This window comes from Schistocerca nitens, chromosome 3 (genome assembly GCF_023898315.1).
Source record: "Schistocerca nitens isolate TAMUIC-IGC-003100 chromosome 3, iqSchNite1.1, whole genome shotgun sequence".
Taxonomy (NCBI): domain Eukaryota; kingdom Metazoa; phylum Arthropoda; class Insecta; order Orthoptera; family Acrididae; genus Schistocerca; species Schistocerca nitens.
The window spans coordinates 747121445-747137196 of NC_064616.1; positions in this window are offsets into that span (position 1 = coordinate 747121445).

A 15752-nucleotide genomic window follows, 5' to 3' on the forward strand; every position below is an offset into this window, starting at 1 on the left:
GTGGAAAAACTGGCGACTTCGAACATGATTATGTTTTCTGCAAACAAAGTTGTATTTCACAAATGTTGTTAATTGTCTTCATAATGTTTACACGTGTAGTTAACGGAAGACGTAGAAACGATATTCCGAAACGAATACGTATAGTGTAAGCCAAACGTTCGAATTAGAGACCCCATGGTATATATATATATATATATATATATATATATATATATATATATATATATATATATATATATATTTGAATTACAAATACTAAAAAAAAAAAATTGCATGGCGCGAGATTCGATCGGGCGACCTTCGATTTACAAACCCATGCACTTACCGCTGCGCCACGACGCTATAGGAAGTTACACATCGTAGAGAGTATTTCACCGCAACGGTTTCTATTAACTGTCGATTTTCTCGACAACGGCTGAGAAGTGCATCTTGGTGCTTTGCCACATTACACCTCTGGCCATGAGCTTTTATTATGCACAGTATGAATCGAATCTGAATTTCACAATTGGCGGCCTCCCCTTGTAAGTCTAATACGTAGGTAAGAGAACAAATAGTCAACTCACACACTGATTTAACTGTTTGCCCTGCTATTTTTTCTGATACTTTTTTCGAATAGTTTGATACTTGTACTTTTATTGTGCTTTAATCTGTTGCAGCCGTAACACTTGATAATGGCCTAAGGTCGAAATCTAGACTGTGAAATAAAACCTGTTGTACAGCGAAATGGCCGTTATATCTTTCAGAAGAAATAAAAGTGACCTGGCCTGATGACGTTTCTACAGCGACGGCGGTGACCTCAGCTGTGGCAAGCTGCATTAGCTGCAGACCATCTTGCTTGAGGGAGATCTTAATATAAACGGCAGCTGTTAGTCTGTCATTTCGGTGGCAAATAAAATTTGCTGGCTGCGCATTTATGTTTCAGGAAAGTTTCCGGGACGAGGCAGATGTCAATTGCCTCGTCACATAGGAACTGCCGAAACTCTCCGACATGGGGGCATATACTGTATGCACTCCACGTGCATACCGTCAATACGTGGATTCCACTAGGCATGGCACATTGGTGTTGCCTGTTGGTGATTGGCCGCAATGGTCGACTGCACTGCAGTCACAAGGACGTGAGAGAAAGCTTGGAGCAATTCTTTGACTGATTTCACTAGAGAGCGGAGCTCATCTCTGAAATCATCTGTGTTTGCACCAATAACTTCGTTAGTGGAAACGTTAGCGTAACACGGGCGTTCCGTCATCGATCCGCTCTCGTGAAAACTGCAGCCGGCGGGGCAGTAGGGTGCTCCCTATTCTGTTCGCGCCCACCAACGACGCCCTGCTCGGTGGAGCGCGCTGACTCACGTACGCGTGTGCGGTTTCAGATGTCGGAGAGTACGGAGCATATTAGAGCGAAGGGTGTGGTACATCGCTGTCCGGCGACGCTTGCGCCGTCGGCGGCCGCATGTGGCCCCCCGCTCATGACGACTAGGCAGGAGAATTTGGACCATTCTCAGGACAAGTCTATTGAATTTCGCGCTAACGGCCCTGGATTTATTTGCAAAATATGCATCGCCTCTGTTGGCTCGGCGCCTATGCCAGGCGAGAGGCTGACGAGTGGGCTTGGCACGCTTTCCAAACGCATCAGTTACCCGTTGCCCTGTCGGCCGCGGTCAATGAGCAGGCTAAAGTACTGCTGACAGCCCCGCCTGGCGTGTTATTTCAAGACAACACGGAAAAGCTGGTGGCGGCCTCAGAGGGTGCTGCACAGCCAGGCGTGGTTTCATAAGCAGCCACTGCTCTGCCAGTCTCTCCCACGGCCGTAGTCATGAAGAGACCGCGGTACCGCTAGTTACTGACCCACCTAGCGTGACGACTCAAGTAGTCACTGCTCGGCCGGGAACGTTATCGCTACTCCCAGCCCAAAAGGCTGTGAGATTGTTGAGACGTGAGCTGTTAGGGGAGCAGGAGGTAATAGATACCTCTCTGCCCTCGCAAAAGAGGCATGCTGCTTCCGAGAAAAACGATTCCTCCTACAAATCTCTCTCTGGCCCCGACAGAGGCAGAAAAAGGAAACGACTGCGGCCACCGCTGCAAATGCTGCTCAGCTGGCTGAACAAGATACAGACGGAGAGTTCGTGGTCCCCAAGCGGAAGCACACTGCTCAGACAAGACAGCTCGAGTAGGTGCAGCCGCTTCCGACGTCGAACTCTTTCGATGCTGCAACTGTAGAGAGTGAGGCCATGGACACAACACCTGTGCTACCCAAAAGGGCACCCGTCCACAGATAAATGTCCTCTGGACACCTTTTGTTACCTTCTGCAGAAATTCTTCGAAGGGGTGTCCACACCCACTAAAGTCAAAACGGTCGGGCGTGAACTGCTGCGCATCACGCTCGCAAATATGGAAGATTATCGCGCAACGATGAAGAAGGTTCGTGAAGAGGGGTTGTTCTGCTACACCATGATCTACATCTACATGATTACTCTGCAATTCACATTTAAGTGCTTGGCAGAGGGTTCATCGAACCACAATCATACTATCTCTCTACCATTCCACTCCCGAACAGCGCGCGGGAAAAACGAACACCTAAACCTTTCTGTTCGAGCTCTGATTTCTCTTATTTTATTTTGATGATCATTCCTACCTATGTAGGTTGGGCTCAACAAAATATTTTCGCATTCGGAAGAGAAAGTTGGTGACTGAAATTTCGTAAATAGATCTCGCCGCGACGATAAACGTCTTTGCTGTAATGACTTCCATCCCAATTCGCTTATCATATCTGCCACACTACGTGATAATACAAAACGAGTTGCCCTTTTTTGCACCCTTTCGATGTCCTCCGTCAATCCTACCTGGTAAGGATCCCACACCGCGCAGCAATATTCTAACAGAGGACGAACGAGTGTAGTGTAAGCTGTCTCTTTAGTGGACTTGTTGCGTCTTCTAAGTGTCCTGCCAATGAAACGCAACCTTTGGCTCGCCTTCCCCACAATATTATCTATGTGGTCTTTCCAACTGAAGTTGTTCGTAATTTTAACACCCAGGTACTTAGTTGAATTGACAGCCTTGAGAATTGTACTATTTATCGAGTAATCGAATCCCAACGGATTTCTTTTGGAACTCATGTGGATCACCTCACACTTTTCGTTATTTAGCGTCAACTGCCACCTGCCACACCATACAGCAATCTTTTCTAAATCGCTTTGCAACTGATACTGGACTTCGGGTGACCTTACTAGACGGTAAATTACAGCATCATCTGCGAACAACCTAAGAGAACTGCTCAGATTGTCACCCAGGTCATTTATATAGATTAGGAACAGCAGAGGTCCCAGGACGCTTCCCTGGGGAACACCTGATATCACTTCAGTTTTACTCGATGATTTGCCGTCTATTACCACGAACTGCGACCTTCCTGACAGGAAATCACGAATCCAGTTGTACAACTGAGACGATACCCCATAGGCTCGCAGCTTGATTAGAAGTCGCTTGTGAGGAACGGTGTCAAAATCTTTCCGGAAATCTAGAAATACGGATTCAACTTGAGATCCCCATTACGCAGAGCGACTCCCTCTTCTGAAGGTAGTCTTCCGACATCTCCCTATGAGTATGGAACCCACCCATCTTAAGGAAGGATTGATCGCTTTGGTGTACAGCTTACGATCTGTGGGCGTCACGAAGTCACCCAGGACGCGAAGTGACATGCCATTGCTCCTTGTTGTCCTGGTTGACAGCATCGAGGCTCGTAAAATATTTCAACTAAAGACGGTAGCACAGGTTAGTGTCGACGCTGGGCCTGCCAGGGCCAAGGGAAGAAGAGCTCAGTGCTTTTCTTGCGAGGGCCTTGATCACGTGGCTCGCTTCTGCACGATGCCGGCCTGCTGCATGAAATGCGCGGGCTCGCATCAAACCAAGCAATGTATGAAAACAAACGGCAAGCCGCCCAAGTCTGCAACTGTAGCGAGCCCCATGTGGATAGCTACAAGGGCTGCAATCTCTTCAGAAAGACCAACCGTCATCGTGGCCGTGGAGCAGCTTCTCGTCGAGTCCAACCTGGAACTGGTTACGCTACAGCCGCAAAGGGCTCGCACACTGTCCCCCAGAAGCGGCAATAGTTGTCCTCTTCCCCTGCGCAACAACCTGCGATGACAATCCCATCGCCTGCTGTCAAGACTAGCTCAAAATCTACCTCACAGGATACTCAAGGTGGCGTACGGCGCCCTGTGCGCACCACTCTCATCTCCACCTCGCCCTTCTCACGCAGTTACTCCAAATGGTCAGTCCTGTGGCCTCTGCCACACTGCTGCCCCCTGCTGCGTCTACTCACGAGGCTGGCCTAAAGGCCCCCACCACTCCCAGTGTGGGCACATCCGAGTTAAGCGCGCTTGTGCGTTCACTCAACTAAAGCCGTACACACAGTGAACCAAGATGGATAATTTCCACATTTGTGGCCGCTCTGCTTGGGGTTATAACGCAAACGAACTGGTGTGACAGCAAGGTGAGTTTCGCAACTTGCTGCAGGAATAAGCAATCGACATCTGTCTGGTTTGCGAAACCCACCTCAAACCTGGCGTTCGAGTTCGGGTATCGAACTATGCCTGTTATCAATATGACAGGCTGACTACCGGTGGTGGGACGGTTGTCTATGTACAGCACCACCCTATTCACCTCCTGACCTGGTAGCCCTGGAGGCGATGGGGGTCAGCGTGTATACCGCTATAGGGCTGATTACATACGTAGCTGCCTATAAACCACCTCATAGCAATCGTAATGAAGATGACTTTGACGTGCTACTGGTAGTGGCGGTGGAGAGGGGGGGGCGGCGGCTTTTCAGTGCGGCTGACTTCAATGCGAAGCACTCGGAGTGGAATTCCCGCCTCATAAATGCCAGTGGCCGTCGCCTCTTCCGTGCTGTTCATAGAAATGGCGCCCTAGCACTTGGGCCATATGAACACACAATCTATCCTGTACATCATTTATCTGACGTGCTAGACATTGCCCTTATTAAGGATATTGGGCAGCACATTTCTGCCTCCACACGATGTGCATTGTCGTGTGATCATGTACCAGTGATCTACGAAATGGACAACGTTGGTGCTGCTCTCCTGCCGCAACGCCACAACTAGAAACATCTGGATAGCGAGCGTTACCAAGAGGAGGTCCTCTGTCTTGCTTGAGATACCCCAGATCCAGCTGCAGTTGTCACTGGTACTGCACTGCAGTTTCTAAGTCAACAACTCGTTCGCCGTTCGGGATTAGCCGAGCGGTCTACGGCGGTGCAGTCATGGACTGTGCGGCTGATCCCGGCGGAGGTTCGAGTCCTCCCTCGGGCATGGGTGTGTGTGTTTGTCCTTAGGATGATTTAGGTTAATTAGTGTGTAAGCTTAGGGACTGATGACCTTAGCAGTCAAGTCCCATAAGATTTCACACACATTTGAACATTTGAACAACTCGTTCGGGGCGGTGAGGCAGCTTCTCCGCCTCTCCCACAACATCCATCGGCCTACTCCCGTCGCCTTCCGGCGGAAATTAGCGAGACGATTAGGGAGAAGAAACAAATATTTCGTGAGAGGCAACTCATCCGTCGGCCACGCACCAAAGCTTGCCTCAATCGAATACGCCACGAGATCAAGATGGCGGTTGAGGCCCATGGAAATCAGGAGTGGGCAGATATGGTGGCAACACTGGATCTTGCAAATGGTAACGCATGGCGCGTGGCTAAAGCATTCCTGAGACGCCGGCGGCGCGTCCTCCCAATTCAGGAAGGGCGAGATGTCATTAGTTACCCAGACGAAAAGGCAAATGTGTTGGCAGACCACTTTTACGCCTGTAGAGGACGTCGTCGATGTGGAAAACATTCGCCTTGTCGAGGCGCAACAGCCCACCTTCCTGGCTTCCAGGGAAGATGGGGATGGCATAGACCCCATTTCGGTGAAAGAAGTGGCTGCTCAGCTGCGGTCGCTCAGCCCTAGAAAGGTGGGAGGGGACGACGGCATTGTCAGCATCCTCTTGATCTTGAACGATATTTTCAACACGACACTACGCACAGGAGTCTACCCTTCCGTGTGGAAACACGCGGAAGCGGTAGCAATCCCCAAGGCCAATAATGACCCCCGTCTGGCGGCAAATTACCGTCCTATCAGTCTTTTGCCGACGCTTTCTGAAGTGTTTAAGCGATTGTACGCTAAACGGCTCCTACAGCACGTAGAAACAGAATGTTTTCTTCCTGAAGAGCAGTTCGGATTTCGCAAAGATCACTCCACGGTACATCAGCTCTTACAACTTGTGGAGGAGGCCATGGGCGCCCTGGAGACCCGAGAATACCTTGGGGCGGTGTTCCTGGATGTTTCTAGGGCCTTCGAGTCCCTGTGGCACGATGGCCTCGTGAACAAATTTTTTGTGCACAGGATCCCGACGTCGCACAGAGTTCCACTAACGTCCTACTTAGAAAACCGAATTTTCCATGTACGCCTGGATGACGGCGTCTCTACACAGCGACCGATACAGGCCGGAGTGCCGCAGGGGTCCGTATTAGGACCCTTACTCTACTCCCTTACACCGCAGATGCTCTTCGGGGTGGAGCGGGTATCGCTAGCGCTTTACGCCGACGACACTACGCTACTCGTCTGGAGCATGAATGTGGTAGGAAAGCGACGCCGTCTCCAGCTACGTTGCGACGCACTAGGGGCTTGTTCTACGAAATGGCGGCTAAAATTTAATGCTGTCAAGAGCCACGTGGTGATTTTCACGAAACGACAGCTACCACCCAATTTTCAGCCGGTCACGATCGCGGGAGGCCCCATCCCGTGGAGTAGAACCGCAAAATAGCTCGGAGTCACCCTCAACCATAGGTTAATGTGGCGTACGCACATTCAAGAGGCGAAGGGTAGAGCTGCAGGGCGTCTTCGTGTCCTGTACGCTCTGTTGAACGCGACGTCGACGCTTCCCCCTCGCCATGGCATCACCATGTACGTGGCACTGGTGCGCCCAGTGCTGGAGTATGCTGCCGTGGTGTGGGGTAACGCTGCTGACACACACATTGCTGAGCTCCAGAAGGTGCGGAACTGAGCACCTCGGCTCGCTCTGCGACTTCCATGGTGATACCTGACTGCTCAGTTGCATGAACAGACGGGAATCCTACGCGACTGTTTCCATCAGTCGGCGCGTACTTTCTATCACGAGACTAAAAGGTCTCAAAATAAGCTCGTTCACGAACTGGGCCATTCAATAAACCGCAAGCCAACGACAAGTTGGCCTGACCTGTTGCGGGCCTCAAAACTTGTAACAGTCAATGGATGCATCGCATCCAATAGGCCAGTCCACCTAAGTGAGTTCTCTTTTTAATCTGAATTCAGTGATTGCAGGAATAGCACTCGCCGCTCACCCTGCCCACAGACGAGCCAAGGGTTGCTCGTAAGGACTAGTGTAGTGTAGTGTAGTGCACTGCACTCGCTGGCTAAGGAGTGAGTATGGCGTGGAGGAAGGTGGTGCGCTACGCGCACGGAGCATACGTATCGACTCACGCTGTAGACATGGCTGCGGCTACGCACGCGAAAAGAGGCGATGGCTCGGATGCGCCTTATGGCTTTCCAGAATGTGCTCCCCCTCGATTGACAGCGTCAAGCGCTATAAAAACCTCTGCAAATGGTTGTTACAGGCACCTGTGATGTATCCATCGATTTCCGTCAGCGTGCTGCCACTCAAGCAGATGCTCTAAACGCGGACAGGTCTGAGGACTCGCACGCACGCAAGGCAGTTCAAAAGCGGCCTGTATTGATGTCAGTGCCATCGCATGTAGTTGCTAGAACACTGGGCGTTGGGGGCCGGCAGAAGGCTCGTCCCAACCAAGAAGATAGTGCAGCGGACGAGACCACGGCCCCGCACGCTCCTGCAAATGTACGAGGGCAGTTCAATAAGTAATGCAACACATTTTTTTCTCGGCCAATTTTGGTTGAAAAAACCGGAAATTTCTTGTGGAATATTTTCAAACATTCCCGCTTCGTCTCGTATAGTTTCATTGACTTCCGACAGGTGGCAGCGCTGTACGGAGCTGTTAAAATGGCGTCTGTAACGGATGTGCGTTGCAAACAACGGGCAGTGATCGAGTTTCTTTTGGCGGAAAACCAGGACATCTCAGATATTCATAGGCGCTTGCAGAATGTCTACGGTGATCTGGTAGTGGACAAAAGCACGGTGAGTCGTTGGGCAAAGCGTGTGTCATCATCTCCTGCGTGCGGGCCGGCCGTGCACAGCTGTGACTCCTGCAATGGCGGAGCGTGCGAACACACTCGTTCGAGATGATCGACGGATCACCATCAAACAACTCAGTGCTCAACTTGACATCTCTGTTGGTAGTGCTGTCACAATTGTTCACCAGTTGGGATATTCAAAGGTTTGTTCCCGCTGGGTCCCTTGTTGTCTAACCGAACACCATAAAGAGCAAAGGAGAACCATCTGTGCGGAATTGCTTGCTCGTCATGTGGCTGAGGGTGACAATTTCTTGTCAAAGATTGTTACAGGCGATGAAACATGGGTTCATCACTTCGAACCTGAAACAAAACGGCAATCAATGGAGTGGCGCCACACCCACTCCCCTACCAAGAAAAAGTTTAAAGCCATACCCTCAGCCGGTAAAGTCACGGTTACAGTCTTCTGGGACGCTGAAGGGGTTATTCTGTTCGACGTCCTTCCCCATGGTCAAACGATCAACTCTGAAGTGTATTGTGCTACTCTTCAGAAATTGAAGAAACGATTTCCGCGTGTTCGTAGGCACAAAAATCTGAACGAACTTCTCCTTCTTCATGACAAAGCAAGACCTCACACAAGTCTTCGCACCCGAGAGGAGCTCACAAAACTTCAGTGGACTGTTCTTCCTCATGCACCCTACAGCCCCGATCTCGCACCGTCGGATTTCCATATGTTTGGCCCAATGAAGGACGCAATCCGTGGGAGGCACTACGCGGATGATGAAGAAGTTATTGATGCAGTACGACGTTGGCTCCGACATCGACCAGTGGAATGGTACCGTGCAGGCATACAGGCCCTCATTTCAAGGTGGCGTAAGGCCGTAGCATTGAATGGAGATTACGTTGATAAATAGTGTTGTGTAGCTAAAAGATTAGGGAATAACCTGGTGTATTTCAATGCTGAATAAAACAACCCCTGTTTCAGAAAAAAAACATGTGTTGCATTACTTATTGAACTGCCCTCGTACAACAGTCTGACATTGGGATTGCTCCGTCAGCTGTTGCTCACACCGGCGCAAATACACCACCTGTGAGCATTGCAAACGCGAGCGCTGACAACACGAAGATCATAGAGGCAAATCTGGCCATTGTAATGGGAATCACTCCCGATAAGACCCACCGATGTAGAAATGGAAACAAATTTACCGAAGCGCCGAGATGACGTGAGTGAGATTTCCAAACCGACTAAGCGCTCTGCTGCAGCCAGACCGCGAGCAAGAACACGTAGCAATACGCTCGGGAAAGGCACTACGGCACAGCAAGCGAGGGAAATGCCTGATGAAGACGCTTTTGTCAGGCCAAGCCGCAAACATACCGCGACGGCAGTTACATTTAACGTGCCAACGCAACAAGTGGAAACAGACAACCGCTTTTCTAACCTAAATGGCAATGCTAATGCAGCTACAACTGATACGAACGTATCCGTGCCGACAGAGCAGGGGAAAAGATAACCACCTCCACCACCGGTAGTTATTAACTGGAAAAAGGATTACAAATTCCTCCAACTAAACATCAAATCGGTTGTGCAAAATAATTTTACCGTTCGTCTCATCGGAAGCGTCCAGTACAAAGTTACAACGCACTCCAAAGACGACTTATGAAGCAGTGATGAAAATGGTCAGGACGAAAAACTACATAGTTTTACGCACGTTCAGAATGAGTGAAACTGATAAAGGCAGTATTTCGAAGGCTGCCCTTCAATTTGAAGCTATATCACTTACGTGAAGAATTGAGTTTTCTGGGTTTCGACGCACGTTCTGTTAGCAAAATGAAGTCTCCTAAGACCCACAAAGAACAGCCTCTATTCTGCGTGGTGCTTCAGGACAACACTGCCCTGCAGACGTACACATTTTTCACAACGCTGACGCCATGATTCCATGGCAGCGGCGAAGGCTTCTTTAGGAGTCTGTTTTGACCACTGGAAAATCGCTGAGGCAATAGCAGCACGGCTGGTGAATGTGCGGCCACGGAGAGTGTCTTTCATTGTTGGAAAAAGCCAAAAGTCACTAGGAGCCAGGTCAGGTGAGTAGGGAGCATGAAGAATCACTTCAAAGTTGTTATCACAAAGAAACTGTTGCGTAACGTTAGCTCGATGTGTGGGTGCATTGTCTTGGTGAAACAGCACACGCGCAGCCCTTCCCGGACGTTTTTGTTGCAGTGCAGGAAGGAATTTGTTCTTCAAAACATTTTCGTAGGATGCACCTGTTACCGTAGTGCCCTTTGGAACACAATGGGTAAGGATTACGCCCTCGCTGTCCCAGAACATGGACACCATCATTTTTTCAGCACTGGCAGTTACCCGAAATTTTTTTGGTGGTGGTGAATCTGTGTGCTTCCATTGAGCTGACTGGCGCTTTGTTTCTGGATTGAAAAATGGCATCCACATCTCATCTATTGTCACAACCGACGAAAAGAAAGTCGCGTTCATGCTGTCATTGCGCGTCAACATTGCTTGGCAACATGCCACACGGGCAGCCGTGTGGTCGTCCGTCAGCATTCGTGGCACCCTCCTGGATGACACTTTTCGCATTTTCAGGTCGTCATGCAGGATTGTGTGCACAGAACCCACATAAATGCCAACTCTGGAGGCGATCTGTTCAACAGTCATTCGGCGATCCCCCAAAACAATTCTCTCCACTTTCTCGATCATGTCGTCAGACCGGCTTGTGCGAGCCCAAGGTTGTTTCGGTTTGTTGTCACACGATGTTCTGCCTTCATTAAACTGTCGCACCCACGAACGCACTTTCGACACATCCATAACTCCATCAGCACATGTCTCCTTCAACTGTCGATGAATTTCAATTGGTTGCACACCACGCAAATTCAGAAAACGAATGATTGCACGCTGTTCAAGTAAGGAAAACGTCGCCATTTTAAGGATTTAAAACAGTTCTCATTCTCACCGCTGGCGGTAAAATTCCATCTGCCGTACGGTGCAGCCATCTCTGGGACGTATTGACAATGATCGCGGCCTCATTTTAAAACAATGCACATGTTTCTATCTCTTTCCAGTCCGGAGAAAAAAAAACGGAGGCCTTAGAACTTGAATGCATCTCGTACTAAAGTAGAAGCAGAAAAACTGAGAGCGAAGCGCAGGAGAGTACAGAGCTTTAAATGCCAAGGTCTTGACCACATGGCTAGATTTTGCACGATGCCCACCCACTGCATTAAATGTGCGGAAAGCCATGCAAGTAGTGAATGTCCCTTATCACGCACTGATAAGCCTAAAAGCAGCTATTGTCCCGAAAAGCACGTAGCATGTTACCGCCGTTGCGCTGCATTTAGACAAGACGGCGCGAAAAACAATTCTCGCGTATCTACACTCCTGGAAATTGAAATAAGAACACCGTGAATTCATTGTCCCAGGAAGGGGAAACTTTATTGACACATTCCTGGGGTCAGATACATCACATGATCACACTGACAGAACCACAGGCACATAGACACAGGCAACAGAGCATGCACAATGTCGGCACTAGTACAGTGTATATCCACCTTTCGCAGAAATGCAGGCTGCTATTCTCCCATGGAGACGATCGTAGAGATGCTGGATGTAGTCCTGTGGAACGGCTTGCCGTGCCATTTCCACCTGGCGCCTCAGTTGGACCAGCGTTCGTGCTGGACGTGCAGACCGCGTGAGACGACACTTCATCCAGTCCCAAACATGCTCAATGGCGGACAGATCCGGAGATCTTGCTGGCCAGGGTAGTTGACTTACACCTTCTAGAGCACGTTGGGTGGCACGGGATACATGCGGACGTGCATTGTCCTGTTGGAACAGCAAGTTCCCTTGCCGGTCTAGGAATGGTAGAACGATGGGTTCGATGACGGTTTGGATGTACCGTGCACTATTCAGTGTCCCCTCGACGATCACCAGTGGTGTACGGCCAGTGTAGGAGATCGCTCCCCACACCATGATGCCGGGTGTTGGCCCTGTGTGCCTCGGTCGTTTGCAGTCCTGATTGTGGCGCTCACCTGCACGGCGCCAAACACGCATACGACCATCATTGGCACCAAGGCAGAAGCGACTCTCATCGCTGAAGACGACACGTCTCCATTCGTCCCTCCATTCACGCCTGTCGCGAGACCACTGGAGGCGGGCTGCACGATGTTGGGGCGTGAGCGGAAGACGACCTAACGGTGTGCGGGACCGTAGCCCAGCTTCATGGAGACGGTTGCGAATGGTCCTCGCCGATACCCCAGGAGCAACAGTGTCCCTAATTTGCTGGGAAGTGGCGGTGCGGTCCCCTACGGCACTGCGTAGGATCCTACGGTCTTGGCGTGCATCCGTGCGTCGCTGCGGTCCGGTCCCAGGTCGACGGGCACGTGCACCTTCCGCCGACCACTGGCGACAACATCGATGTACTGTGGAGACCTCACGCCCCACGTGTTGAGCAATTCGGCGGTACGTCCACCCGGCCTCCCGCATGCCCACTATACGTCCTCGCTCAAAGTCCGTCAACTGCACATACGGTTCACGTCCACGCTGTCGCGGCATGCTACCAGTGTTAAAGACTGCGATGGAGCTCCGTATGCCACGGCAAACTGGCTGACACTGACGGCGGCGGTGCACAAATGCTGCGCAGCTAGCGCCATTCGACGACCAACACTGCGGTTCCTGGTGTGTCCGCTGTGCCGTGCGTGTGATCATTGCTTGTACAGCCCTCTCGCAGTGTCAGGAGCAAGTATGGTGGGTCTGACACACCGGTGTCAATGTGTTCTTTTTTCCATTTCCAGGAGTGTAGTAGGGTACAGGTGGGCAAGACATTCGCAGATGCCGTGGGAAAGTCTGGCAAGGCCAGCGATTCCCAGTCGAGTCGTATTTCCCCTCACGAAAGTGTTACGTAGGTGACCAGAATGCAGATATTAGCCCACATCCCAACAGAACAGAATCAATGTTGATGTGTGTGTGTGTGTGTGTGTGTGTGTGTGTGTGTGTGTGTGTGTGTGTGTGTGTGTTTTTCCCTTTATTTGTTGTAACTTTATGGAGTAATTGGCCTCATGTGTAGGCCCTTCAGACCCCCGGACCTCTCTGCTACACTAGTGTTAGTCCCAAGGGAAAGGAAAATTTTATAAAAATTCAATGAAGGCGCAGTTGGATGATGGAATCTAGGGCCGCTGGCAGAGTGTGGTAACAGTCGATAGCCAGCAGGCCAGGAAATGTAAACATGGCACTCATGGGCGCGGAGCTGCGACGGCGGTATTGCACGCACGATTTGTTTTGTATGGAGCAACAACGAGGCAGGAAACCGCAGCATTACTTTAAGTTATTGCGATGATGAGGCGGGGCACTAGGCCAGAGCCAGGAGGGCGATTTGTAAGTGGCTAATCTGTGGGAATTTATCCTTGCCATAGTTTCTGTCTCTCTCTGTCACTACGTCAGAAGCGAAGAGAAAACCAGTATAAACAGATGAGCAATTTTAGCTAGAGAGAGAGTGTGCCAGGTCAGTCGAGCATTGGGACGGACCTGTGCTGGTCTATGCTTATAGGGGCCAGTCTGGCAGCAATGTTATAAGTGTTCAACATAAACTTGTACTTTGTTTCTATGTACTTGTACGGGCTATACTCCGCCTCCAATGACACAACACCGGGTCAGGACGGAACGGCAGCCTGGAACTTGGAGAATGCATGGTCGGCCTGAAAGAAAGAGGGCAGTGACAGCAGTCTGCAGCGGGTCCAGGAGGGGCTCGGTTCCACTCCAGTCTACGGGCCATGTTCGCTTCCCACCTGGCGTACCAGGGTCCGGGCAAGGTGTATGCGGCAGGAGGCGTGGCAGCGCTGCAGCAGCGCCAGAGATGGCGGCGTGTGTTACCGTCTGGCAAGCACCATAAGCAGCAAGTTGGAGCACAGAATCCAGGAGGGTGCAAGTTCGAGTCCAGTCCTGTTCTGGGAGCAGTGGCGGTCCAAGGGTCACAGGTGATCAGTACATCCACCTTCGTCCCTTGGTCAGACAGAGCACGCCAAAAATGGTGTAGGGCGGCAAGAACCAGGGACTTTAGCAGTCTCCGGAATCGTGGGCAGCTACGTGGCGCATGACGCTATGCATCGGCGGGCGGTGACCAGGCAGAGTGCGACCGACTTACAACTGAGCGATCTTGATGACAACAGCAGCAGCGTCGGCATACCACGAGTTGCTGAGCTGGCGGGACTCATGGAACAGTGCTGCAGGCGGCACGCTGACACTGCGCTGCATGCACCAAATACTGTAAATTAGCTGAATAAAGCAATGCTACTGAATACCACTGTATCACTCTGCACTGCCCCTCGACGCTCTTGAACTTGCTCACCCTCCTGACGAAATATAAAATGGTTATAATCCAAAGTCAGTAAACAGAGACTGAAGCACAAAAGAAGTAGGAGACAGGAAAGAGAAAAAGGACACAACATTGCAACAACTGGTGTTTGTGTCACACATAAAGAGTGTGGGTGAATGCATTGGAAATATCCTCCAGTGTAAAACTATAAAGCCAATTTTTTTTCCAGCAGCCAAAAATAAGAGATATGTTAAAATTGTCAAAAGACCCATCAGAACTGCTGCAGACTGCTGGAATATATTAAATTAGGTGTAAGCGTGATCAAGTACACATAGGGAAAATAGGTTGTGCAGTCAAAAGACAACTAACCAACAACGTGTGTGCCTCAAGCAACCCAGTAATTCATCTGTATATGAACATTATGAAACATGCCTTCAGGATATAGACTTTGCTACCATTCACATTTTTACAAAAGCTCCATACCAACACGTACGGAAATCAGAGAGGCATTCAAGCTTGCTAAATGCCTGAACAGTTTTATTTGTGATAATGACTTCAGGCTGCCGGTGGCTTGGCTGCTTGTTCTCACTACTACAAGGTTGCCACCAGCATATGTAAACAAGGTACCATTCATGTCCCACCTTCCAGCCACTATTTTACCAGTGTATGCTTCCACCAATTATGGCAGCTACATTGGACAGACTATGATAAATATAGATGGTGGTAAATGTGAGAGAGAGTCTCCTTAAATTAGGAAGGGTTCACAGTGTGCCATAATGAGCAGACTGTTTCTCTTAGAATGCCTCAGCAAGTAGACCAAAAGTCAGATGAGAAGACTCAGGCAAGAATGCCATGGTACCAAACTGAAGAACTTTTAACATCATGTTCTCTTTTAGACTGGGTTTTTTGAAGATAAAGAAGAAGAAATCACCTTCTTCATATCTTTACGTAATTTATCATATGTAACAAGTGAAGCAATTTATATTGTTTTTGTAGTGGTTTTCAATGTACACACAATGTGTACAATCTGTTGTACTAGAAAGCCAATGACAGTACTCCATGAATTGTTCCACATAGTTAGTGTGAACCCTGTGCACTCAGAGTCATCAGACAGTGTGGAGGTAAGTACAACAGTGAAGGTAATCTTGGATCCACTCTCACAGAACACAACACCACCTACTGATGTATAAACAGAGAAGAAATCCAGGTATCACTTAGTATGAGACATCTGAATGTGCAGTACCTTAGGAAGAAACTCACTATACTA